The sequence below is a fragment of the Eleutherodactylus coqui genome, chromosome 4, assembly GCF_035609145.1.
Source record: "Eleutherodactylus coqui strain aEleCoq1 chromosome 4, aEleCoq1.hap1, whole genome shotgun sequence".
Taxonomy (NCBI): domain Eukaryota; kingdom Metazoa; phylum Chordata; class Amphibia; order Anura; family Eleutherodactylidae; genus Eleutherodactylus; species Eleutherodactylus coqui.
In genome coordinates, this window is record NC_089840.1 from 184,010,777 (window position 1) to 184,022,052 (window position 11,276).

Genomic DNA, 11,276 nt, shown 5'->3' on the forward strand with positions numbered 1-11,276 from the left:
CTCCCGGCAGGCGCTGTTCTTCCTCTTCTTCCTCCACGAGCCGCGCCGCTCCGGGATCGCGCGCATGCGCAGTGGAGAGGTGCCCTCTGACAGGAGTCAGAACGGGCTGCGTCTCCACTGCGCACGCGCAGAATCTCGGAGTTCAGCCAGGACGGACAGGCCGCCCACAGCAAGCACTGCTTGTGACGTGCTTGCTGTGGGCGGCCCGTCCGTTCACCTCGGAAGTGACTGACGGACGGAGCAGAGCAGGAAGCGGTCATTTTGACCGCTCCTGCTCTGCATCTACAAGCCACAGAAGAAGATGCCAGCTGGAAGGGACATGCCTGGCGATCGGTCCTGGCCAGGCAAGGTGAGTAAAATTTTTTTTTTTTAGTGTCAGAACCCCTTTAACTGTGATAAATATTCAATTGGAAGACAGGAAGACAGTCTGTTTATTTATTTATCAAAATGGAAACATTTTAATTGAGCATGGTGTATTTAACCGCATCACTATATGTAAAATAGTAATCACATCAGTTTAATATAGCCATATTGATAAATGTCAATGTAAATTGACGTACTGGATGCTCTATGGAAATGTTTTTCCTTTTTGGAGATGTCTGGAATAATTCCTAATTTAAGTTCTGATGACATTTGTTGCCAATATGTAATCCAGATACTGGTTTCTGTTGTCCTAAATACAATGGGTCCTGTCAGTATGAGCAGATGTGGATCCATTGAGCCACAGACTAGTTCAGCCTTCAACAAATCCTAAGGTAACACTGGAGGAATGTTTCTCTTCACCCTTGAGCCCCACCAGTCAAGATGTGGGCTTTTCAGTAGGTTCCCCAGGCTGTTACTCAGGAATAGGTAACAATACTGTGCTAACTCTTGCAACGTAAGGCCTAAGAATATCTGAGAGTTTAAACAGCAGCATAGTCAGATGGTCCAGTTTGAGACAGGCAGTACACTTCAGCACAAGGAACACAGCGAAAGATTGGGTCATGGAGCAAAGGTCTAGTATGAAATTCAGAATAGATATTAGGGCATGAAGCAGACATAAACACAGTCAATTCAAAAATCCCAGGTCGGGAGGGCAAACAGGAGTGAAGTCAGAGAAGAGCTGAATGTTAGGAAGACAGACCAAACTTAAGCACAGCAATGCAAATAAATTATAGGGGTTGTCCATGGTTAGGAAAACATGGCTGCTTTCTTCGAAACACAACATCACTGTTGTCCGTGAGTTGTTTCTGATATTCCAGCTCAGCTTCTACTTAATTCTATAGAGCTTAGCTGCAATACCACACACAACTCTATTGTTACATGGTGCTCCTCAGACCTGTAGTTCTATGGGTTTGCAGGAACACACTGCTGTAGGTGTGGTTGATTTGGTTGGCTGATCCTGTGGAATTCTGCAGCCAACCAATCACTATTGGTCTTGTGCACATAAATACCAGTCCCTCTTGCTACAGGGTACTGGTTACTTTATACCTTTACATCTCCTTACTAAACCTGGGTGCTAGGATGCATCCTGTGGAGATCTTTGTTCTGTTTGAGTCTTGTTCTGTCAGTTTCCTTTGTGATCTGCATGCATGTAGTTAAATTTGTTTTCTGTCTGTATTTTCCTTGTCTGAATTCTGTCTGATGTTCTGTTTTGGTGTGTCTGATCTATGTCCTATGTCTGTTCCACCAGTCTGATTGGACGACCGGTTCATGCTTGTTTGTCCTATCCATCCGTTGGTGGCTGGACCTGTTTACTCCTCTTCATCCATTGGTAGGCAGATGCTAGGATCTTGTTTTGTCTGTCTGCTGCCTGTAGTTGTGCAAAAGCCTGGTATAAATTATGACCTCTTTGTGGTTTGCTGTCTTCTTTGCTCTGTTTATGCCTCTTATCATCTAGGGTGAGACACTGGCCCCTAGGTTCCAGCCTGGGGCTATGCCTATGGGGACAATCACCCAGATTGTAGGCAGAGTTCCCTCTTTGAAGTTTTAGTTGTCTTGTTAGAGTAGGGACTCGCAAGATAACAAGGACCCTGGACTTGAAATTTTGTGTTTACGCATTCTGGCCAAAATACAAACCAATACCTCGTATTATTAGCAATTCCATCTGTTTATGTGTAATTGTTCATTGGTAAGTATTTGACCACCTATTGTTGGTATGCATGTCTGGTTTATGTGATTTTTCCCAGCAAGAGAAACCAAGTAATCTTGTAGATATGATACCTTTTAATGGCTAACAAAAATACATGGTGTTATAGCGAGCATTCAAACTTACTCAGGGTTCTTCCTGAGGTTCTTCCTCTGTCTGGTTTATGTTTCTTTGTTAATTTGTGACTGCATACCCCTTTTTGTTTTCCATCAAGCTCTCTAGCTAGAGAGTGCGCTCATGTAAGTCGCTGTTCACATGGCTTGCACGAACGTAACACCTGTGGACAAGGGCAGAAAGTAGTCATGTTTTTGACCCTTGACAACCCCTGAAATGTTCACTGGCTGTACATTGTTAGTAAATATCACCAGTAAAACCATAATATGTTTTTCAGTAAGATGGATTTGCATCATGATGGGGCTCTAGGCTGCATTACTGCCATGACCTGTCAGTGCTGTGACCGCTATGTGGAACTGTACCCTAGGGATGGCTACGCATGGACCCCCCCCCCCCCCAAAAAAAAAAAAAAATCCATTGATTTCAATAGAAATACAGCAGAATATCATAGCCAAGTCAGTCTATCCTGGCAAAAGAATCCAAATCTTTAAAACATAGTGTTGTAAACATATTTTTGTTAAGCTTTATTTAAACAGCCCAGATAATAGTATCTAACAAAACTATGCTGTAATTGCTGTTTTCTTAGTCCTAGTTTAGGACTATCATCATAGTCTCAGATATGATAAAGACATGTCGAGCCTTTGTCAATGCCCAAAGTGCTACACATGAATTGATTTATGAGCCTGTACTGGGAGGACCCATTATCTAATCCAAAAGCATTTTTAAATGCAAACATAAAACTTAAATAAAACAAAAATCATAAATACTTTACCTTGAGACGCAGGACATTTATTTTAAGCGCAAACGGATTCTGGTTTGCACACATAAAGTGTACAAAACTAGAGATGAGCGAGCATACTCGTCCGAGCTTGATGCTCGTTCGAGTATTAGGGTGCTCGAGATGCTCGTTACTCGAGACGAGCACCACGCGGTGCTCGTCTCGATTAAACGAACACTGACCATTGAATTCAATGGAGCCGGCAATACAGCCGGCTCCATTGAAAGCAATGGGCTGCTGGCTAGCGTGGGATGAATTTTCGGGAAGGGCTTAAAAATATAAGCCCTTACCTGAAAATCATCCTAAAATGTGTAAAAAGTAAAAAAATATATATACTCACCTTGTCCCGGCAGAACGATGTTAGCCCATTGAATTCAATGGAGCCGGCAATACAGCCGGCTCCATTGAAAGCAATGGGCTGCCGGTGATCGCACAATGAATTTTCGGGAAGGGCTTAAATATATGAGCCCTTCCCTGCAATTCATCCAGAAATGTGTAAAAATAAAAAATATATATATACTCACCTGGTCCCGGCAGACGGAGTTCAGCTGCGGCCAGCTGGCAGTTCTCCTGAACTGTTCTGAACAGCTGTGAGTAGTATTCAGCAGCCGGGGATTTAAAATCCCCACCTGCTGAATGAGCTGCCTCTGATTGGTCACAGCCTGACCAATCAGAGGCAGATCTCACTCACACCCATTCATGAATTCATAAATGGGTGAGTGAATGCTGCCTCTGATTGGCTCAGCGTAGCTCTCAGCTGAATGACAGCAGTTCAGCACCACAGTGCAGGGGACAGCAGAAGAAGATGCGGCTGTGCCCCGGCAGCTGAAGGGAGGTGAGTATCTTTTTTTTTGTTTTTTAAATCACTTTTAATTCATTTCCAGGGAATAGCTTATATGTAAAGCCCTTCCCTGGAAAAGAATTCAGGTGTGCCAGCGGACCATTGTCTTCAATGGAGTCGCCGGCAGCAGCGGCTCCATTGAAGAGAATGCCTGCATTTTTATTCTTTTTTACACTAAAATGTTACAGCTGTGGCAGAGGAGAACGATCGTTATGCTGACAGTGGGGCGGGGGGGGGGGGGGTCTCACTCTTGCCACTATTGTGGCTTAAAGGAGATGTCTCGAGGAAGCAGTGATTTTTTTTTTTTGCCCAGTCCCCCTAATTAAACATACATTACTAATTACCCCTGTAAATTACTTTCCTAGCTGGTTTCTACTTACCGTTCCAGCATTTCAGCAACTTATAAAAGTTTCCCAAAGATGGCCGCCGGCTCTTTCCCCGTCGCTCGCTGCAGCCCGACGTGCGCGCTCCCGAGACGCTGCCAGCTGTGTCTCCATGGCAACCGGACGCCAAGCAGCCGCCGACCGGACGCCCCGCAGCCGCCGACCAGTCACCCACCGCCAGGCAGAAGGTAACCGGCGCAGCCCCCCCCCCAGCGACAGCCCCCCCGGCCTAGCGCTAGTTCCCCCATCACAGCGGCAGCCCCCCCGGCGCAGCGACAGCCCCCCCCCCCCCCCCGGCCCAGCGCTAGTTCCCCCGGCGCCAGCCCGGCGCAGCGGCAGCCCCCCCCCGATCCATCACTTACCTGGGACGCTTCTCGGGGCTGCTGGGCTGGGCTGGGCTTCTCCGCTGGGCAGCTCCAGTTTCTGCACCTTCCTCTAACAGAGGAAGGTACAGAATGGCCGCTCCAGCGCACTCCCGAGCAGTGACAGCTCGTCTGCGCATGCGCAGAAGAGCTGTAGCGGGGAGCACACTGAAGCGGCTCGTGCTGAATGGAGAAGACCGGACTGCGCAAGCGCGTCTAAAAAAGCAAGCTGCCGGCGAATTTAGACGGAACCATGGAGACGAGGACGCTAGCAACGGAGCAGGTAAGTGGAATAACTTCTGTATGGCTCATATTTAATGCACGATGTATATTACAAAGTGCATTAATATGGCCATACGGAAGTGTATAACCCCACTTGGTTTCGCGAGACCACCCCTTTAATAGTGAGACCTCGGAGCCCGAAATGCAGCCCTGCATGTTGCTCCTCGCCTGCCCTATCCATATCTGTATTTTTTACATGACATTGGTGATTTGCTAAGATTTTCACAAATGAAAACCTTAGCGGAGCACCAGTCAGATACAAAAATGCTCGAGTCGCCCATTGACTTCAATGGGGTTCGTTACTCGAAACGAACTCTCGAGCATCACTGAAAGTTCGACTCGAGTAACGAGCACTCGGGCATTTTGGTGCTCGCTCATCTCTATACAAAATAAAGTTTTACACAATTTAAACAGAAATTTTAGATAAATAAAGACAATTTTCCACCTTTTGGAGACTTTCATTTTAATGCAAATAAAGCTACAAATATAACATATTATTCAAGAAATATTCAGCTTATGTTTTTACCTTGTAGGTTAGGGCATTGTGGATCTGGGCACACTGGCTTGCAAGCTAAAAGAAATAAATTATATTTAGTCTAATGGAAAAGAAACAAAGAAAATCATGTAAATGTGTTGTAGAAGAGATCCCAGTCATTCTGAACTTAAGGCAGATAATTGTAGTGGTTTCCTGATGGAACAGTATTTTATTTAATGTGTAGTCTATAAGACACTTACTGTCAATTCAGTTATTACTCGGCCCTCAATCAAAGCAGACTTAACTAATATACCATTTTCTAACATTAATATTTAAGTTTAGTTCCAACCTTTTTAAATTCCCTCTATTTAATGCTTCCCAAGTACCAGCTGAGCAAATCATCTCAGATGGTTTCCTTTACAGCTCACAGTAGTCAGTGCTTTTAATGGCCCAGTTCTCTTTTGCATTTTGATACAGATTTTGCATGTAATGTAGAAATGGTTTAGTAGTTTTTAACGTAGAAACCAATTAGATTGTTGATGTAATTTTCTAAGCTTTCTTGCACAACCACAGCAATCTAATTTTTGTCTGTGGCTATTTCCACTACTTTTTCTCTGCTGTAAGATGCATACATTTATTAGTCTGATACCTTTAACTCAAACTCCAGTCTACAGAACCCCCCAACAAGTGATTACCTAAGGATATCCTGTAGAGAGAACACCTGTCGTAGAATCGTTGAGCTGGAAGGGACCTTCAGGGTCATACGGTTCAACCCCCTGCTCAATGCAGGATTCACTAAATCATCCCAGACAGATGTCTGTCCAATCTCTTTTTGAAGACTTCCATGAAGGAGAACTCACCACCTACTGTGGCAACCTGCTCCATTCTTTGATCACCCACATATTCAGTAAGTGTAATCTTTAATCTGTGTCTCTTCCCTTTCAGTTTCATCCCATTGCTTCTAGTCTTTCCTTGTGCAAATGAGAACAGGATTAATGCCTTTGGACTGTGACAGCCCTCCAGATATTTGTAGACAGCGATTAAGTCTCCTTTCAGCTTTGTTTTTAGCAAGCTAAGCATTCCTAGATCCTTTAACTATTCCTCACAAGACATGCTGCATCTAGTTATTTACTCCATTCTCATCCACATACTTGCATATAGGCTTTTTAATAATTTGTTCAAAAATCCTTCCTGGTATAGAAGTCAGGCTCTCAATAGTTTCCTGGCACACTCTTCTTCCCTTTCTTGAAGATAGAGACAATATTTGCCCTTCTCCAATCTTCTGGGACTTTTCCAGTTCTCCAGAAATTTTTAAAGGTTACGGTGAGTGGTTCAGCAATTACCTCTGCTGCTTCCTTCACTATTGTAGAATTTAATTCATCTAGCCCTGAAGACTGGAATTCATTTAAGTTAGTGAAGTGTTCCCTAACCATCTCTCTCCTTATAGATGCCCTGTATTCTTTTATTCCCCCAATAGCACAGAGAAGATAAGTTGATGCTATATTTACTTTTTGAGAGAAAACAGGTACAAAATAGGAATTTATAAGCATAGCCCATATGGCTAAAAGTAAGTGACAAAGTCTCTTAATTCATCATATATAAAGATATCATGTTACCAATACTTCTGATATTATTCTCTCTCCACATTCATTATTTGTAATTTTATAAAAATTAATAGCTAAAGGCATTTATCCAGCAGTGCTGTTGGGGTGGTGGACAAGGCTCTGGGCATTTCTTCTGTGGCCCCTTTACTCCAGACATTGTTCTCTTGAAGAGCTGATTAGTTAGATGTAAGAGACAACTGGATGCAAAGGATTTTCCTGGTTGAAAGTTTAGTCTCTTCCAGTCTTATGGCTTTTATATGCTTGAGAGTGACATAAACCATTTACTCAGAAAGCCTGGTATTGGGTAATGTTATATTTGCATTTAATTATTTCTCTTTTCCTGAAAAGAAGGGTGAGGTATCTTGTATCTCTGTCCATCAAACCTGCAGTATTAAGAATGTAAAATAGTTATGATTAGAGATGAGCGAGCACCCAAATGCTCGAGTCCGCGTTACTTGAGTCAAGCTTTTCGTAAAATTCTAGAGCTCTACTCGAGTAATGAACCCCATTGACTACAATGGGAGACTCTAGCATTTTTGTATGTGGGACGCCGGGTGCTGAGCTTTTTTTTTCTAGGTTCGTCTCTCTCTCGCGCTCTCTCTCTCTCTCTGCTGCCTGCCTGCCAGACAAAAAATTTGCCATTGACGCGTGCTCCGTTGCGGTGGGGAGGGCCCAAAACAGGCAAGTCACAATGGGGAGGAGCCAAAAACTGGGGCGGGGTCGAACACTGCTTGATGCTCGCTCGAGTAATGAGCACCATCAAGTACGCTAATACTCAAACGAGCATCAAGCTCAGCAGAGTATGTTCGCTCAACTCTAGTTATGATCAAATATCCTAAGCATCTCCATAAAGAAAAACAATAAAATGAAATTACACGGAGAGCTACAGATAAATGCCAAATATGTTGTTGTCTCACTAAACATTTCCTACCCAGGACTATCCAGTATTGACAAATGGTTTAGTTATCACTGTAGTCTCTGTTACTATAAATACGTTGAAGGAAGCATCACTAATGGGTGACATAACCATCTCATAAAAACTCTCTATAATTGTTCTGCTGCCACATAAATTGAATTCCAGTTACAGAAACATCCAGCAGCGGCTTCTTAGAAAAAATATTTTTATTGTTTACATGTTAAAAATAGACATCCAGGAGGAAGAATGAGATAACCCAGGCCAACCGTAAAGTGCAAAATCTAAATTAAATGAAGAAGATGGTAAATCAAGTGAGTCAACTCCCAGTAGAGCATCCACATTCAATAAGGAAGTGTGATACTACCAATAGTAGGAATAGACTGGCTCAAGTAGAACATCTACATTCAGTAACAATGCATAATGCTTTCAGCAACAAGAATATAAACTCCAAAGAATTTTAGAAACCCGCCTGTTTTCAGTACCAGCATATGCACAAAGGACTACTCAAAGTAGTCCTAGATATTCATGAACTTCCAGCTAGCTACACCCACCCAATTATCCAGCCATTGCTTGACGGCTGTCTGCTTATTACTTAGTGAGAGAGCTGTCAATCATTGGTTGGATGGTGGGGTAGGTATGGCTAGCCTGCAGTTCATGAATATCTAGGACTAGTTCTGTGCATGTGCTAATTAAATGCAACTTTCTCCAGAACTGTTGCAAATATCCACACAGCAGACATATTACTGTAATCAGTATGATAGGCACTATCTGATGGTGCTATCAGTGAGGATTGCAAAAACATGGTGACAGAGACTCTTTTCAGTAATTTGTGGAAAAAAAGTCCTACTAGAAAAAAGCAGATGAAGAAAGTCTGGCAAATCCAAGATTCTATAAAAACTTCTTGCTTTATTATAGCAATCATTATTCACATCTGTGAACAATGACCCTGTTGGTCCGAAACATGTAAGCATTGGTCACTGTACCATGACACCTTCCTTGTACTGATTTTAACAAGGTATTATAAAGCAAGAAGTCTTGGATGTGTCAGACTTTCTTCATCTGCCTGTGTTTGTCAAGCTGATCACCAACGCCTGTCATGTGCTGAAGGACTAATATGAATCCTAGCATGGTGAGCTTTTTATTGGAACATAGAAAAACCATATAGGTGTATCCCTAGCCTTGGGGAATTGTCAAATCTCCTGTCTACTATAGTAAATAAATTAGCAAGTGGGTGACATCAGTCCCCTTCTGAAAGGGTTATCTACCTACACACTGATACTAGCAGCACTGATTGGACATTGAAAGTGTCCGCCCTTCATTCAATGTATTATTTGCAGTATTTGGTCAAAAGAAATTTATTTAACACAATATAAACTATACTCGAGTATTTATGGCAAATATGTTTTTTTTCTCACTTTGGAAAAAAATGCAATAGAAGATTTAAAAAAAGAGCCCAAACCCTAGGTTTGCCTTTTTTTGGACATTTTCTCACGAATTATCTAAAGATAAAAAAAAAAGAAATGGAAATAATGTATATATCCCCTTAATAACCAAGCCTGTTTGTGCCTTAATGACCAGGCCAAATTCTGGAAATTTGATGTGTAAGTTTAACAAAGAATAACTCTGTAAAAGTTTTACATAGCACAGGGAAGTTAAGTTGATGTTATATTTACTTTTAGAGAGAATACAGATACAAACTAGGAATTCATAAGCATAGGACATTCTGACATTATTTTTTCACATGCTAAACTTATAAAGTTCACCACATATTGTACTTCATTTAGGTGGTAAAAATAGACCCATACAATTTGTGGATATTTAATAAAAGTGCCAAAATTAGGAACATTTTGAACAAATTGTCATTTTTTTTCATATTTTTAACTGTCATATGTCAAATATGTGCAAACATACTGTACAAATTTTTGATAAGATATATGTTTCCATCTGTTTACTTTATTCTGGAAACACATTTAAAAAAAACTTTATTGTTTTTAAACCATTTTAGAGACGTACAAATTTACCATTACTTATTAAAAATTTGAGGAACATTTTGTTTTCCTACTTAAAGCCAAGATTGCAAAGCCCAAATAATGTCAGAATGATACATATCCTCACAAAATGACCCCATTTAAAAAAATACGCCCTTTAATGTTTATTGAGAGGTCTCCTCAGTATTTTGACTCCACAATTTTTTTCAGCAGTTAATGCAATTTAGAGGAGAAAAAAAATAAAATGTCATATTTTTGGAAATATGTCATTTTAAAGACAGTTTTTTTTTTAATATAGTGCACATGAAAATGAGGATTTGCACCCCAAAATGGATAGCCCTTTTTGTCCTGTGATCAGAAACATACCAATCGTGGCCATAATATTATGTATCTATGTGCAGCAGGGCCCAAAAATAAAGGAGCTGCCGGTAGCTTTCAGAACATAACTTTTGCTTGAAGGTATTTCAGGCCCCATAGCACACTTGTAGAACCCTTGAGCTGCCAAAAAAATAAAGAACCCCCACAAATGACACTACTTTGAAAACTAGACCCCTTAATGAATTCTTCCATATATGTATTGTGTATTTTGACACTATAGTTTTTAATAAATCTAAGCAAAACAAAAGGAAAAAAACATGATTTTCATTTATCTGGCAATTGCGTTATTTTAAACAGCTTTTTTTTATACAGGGCACATAAAGACTTGCACCTCAAAATGGATACCCCTCTTTGTCCTGTGTTCAGAAACATACCTATTGTAGCTGAAATCTGCTTAGTGAACACATGGCTAGGCCTGCAATGGTGGGAACACCCTTTGGCTTTTAGGACACAACTGTTGCCCTGATTCAAGGCCCCATTGCTAACTTGTAAAGCCATCAATCTGGCAAAATGATAGAATGCCCCACACAAGTGACCACATTTTGAAAACCTAACTTCTTAACAAATTCATGAACCTGTGTACTGAGCATTCTGCCCCCAGTCCTCTAGAACGCACTACCCCAAAACATCCAGACAATCACCAATGCATGGAACTTCAGAGGTGCCTTTAAAATGTACCTCTTCAGGAAGGCATACCAAAACTCCTGATCCAATCCCCCCACCCCCAACAACATGCCCTCTGCCCCTCCCTATGGCTCCCCACACTTTCTACTTTGCCTGTTGGACTTCCGACACATTCAAAACACCTTTGGAATTGTGTCACCCCCAGGCATCCTGTTGTCCTATCCAGCTGAACTGACGAAACGCGTATTCTATTGCGGGTTTTTAATTTGTGAAAAAATAAAAAAGAAGTGCTTTCACCATCACATATTGGACCTTGATCTTCATCTTCTAGTAGCTTAGAGTGTTGCGCCTCCATACCAGTTTTTTTCACATCCTTTTCGCTATCATATACATATTCTGCCCC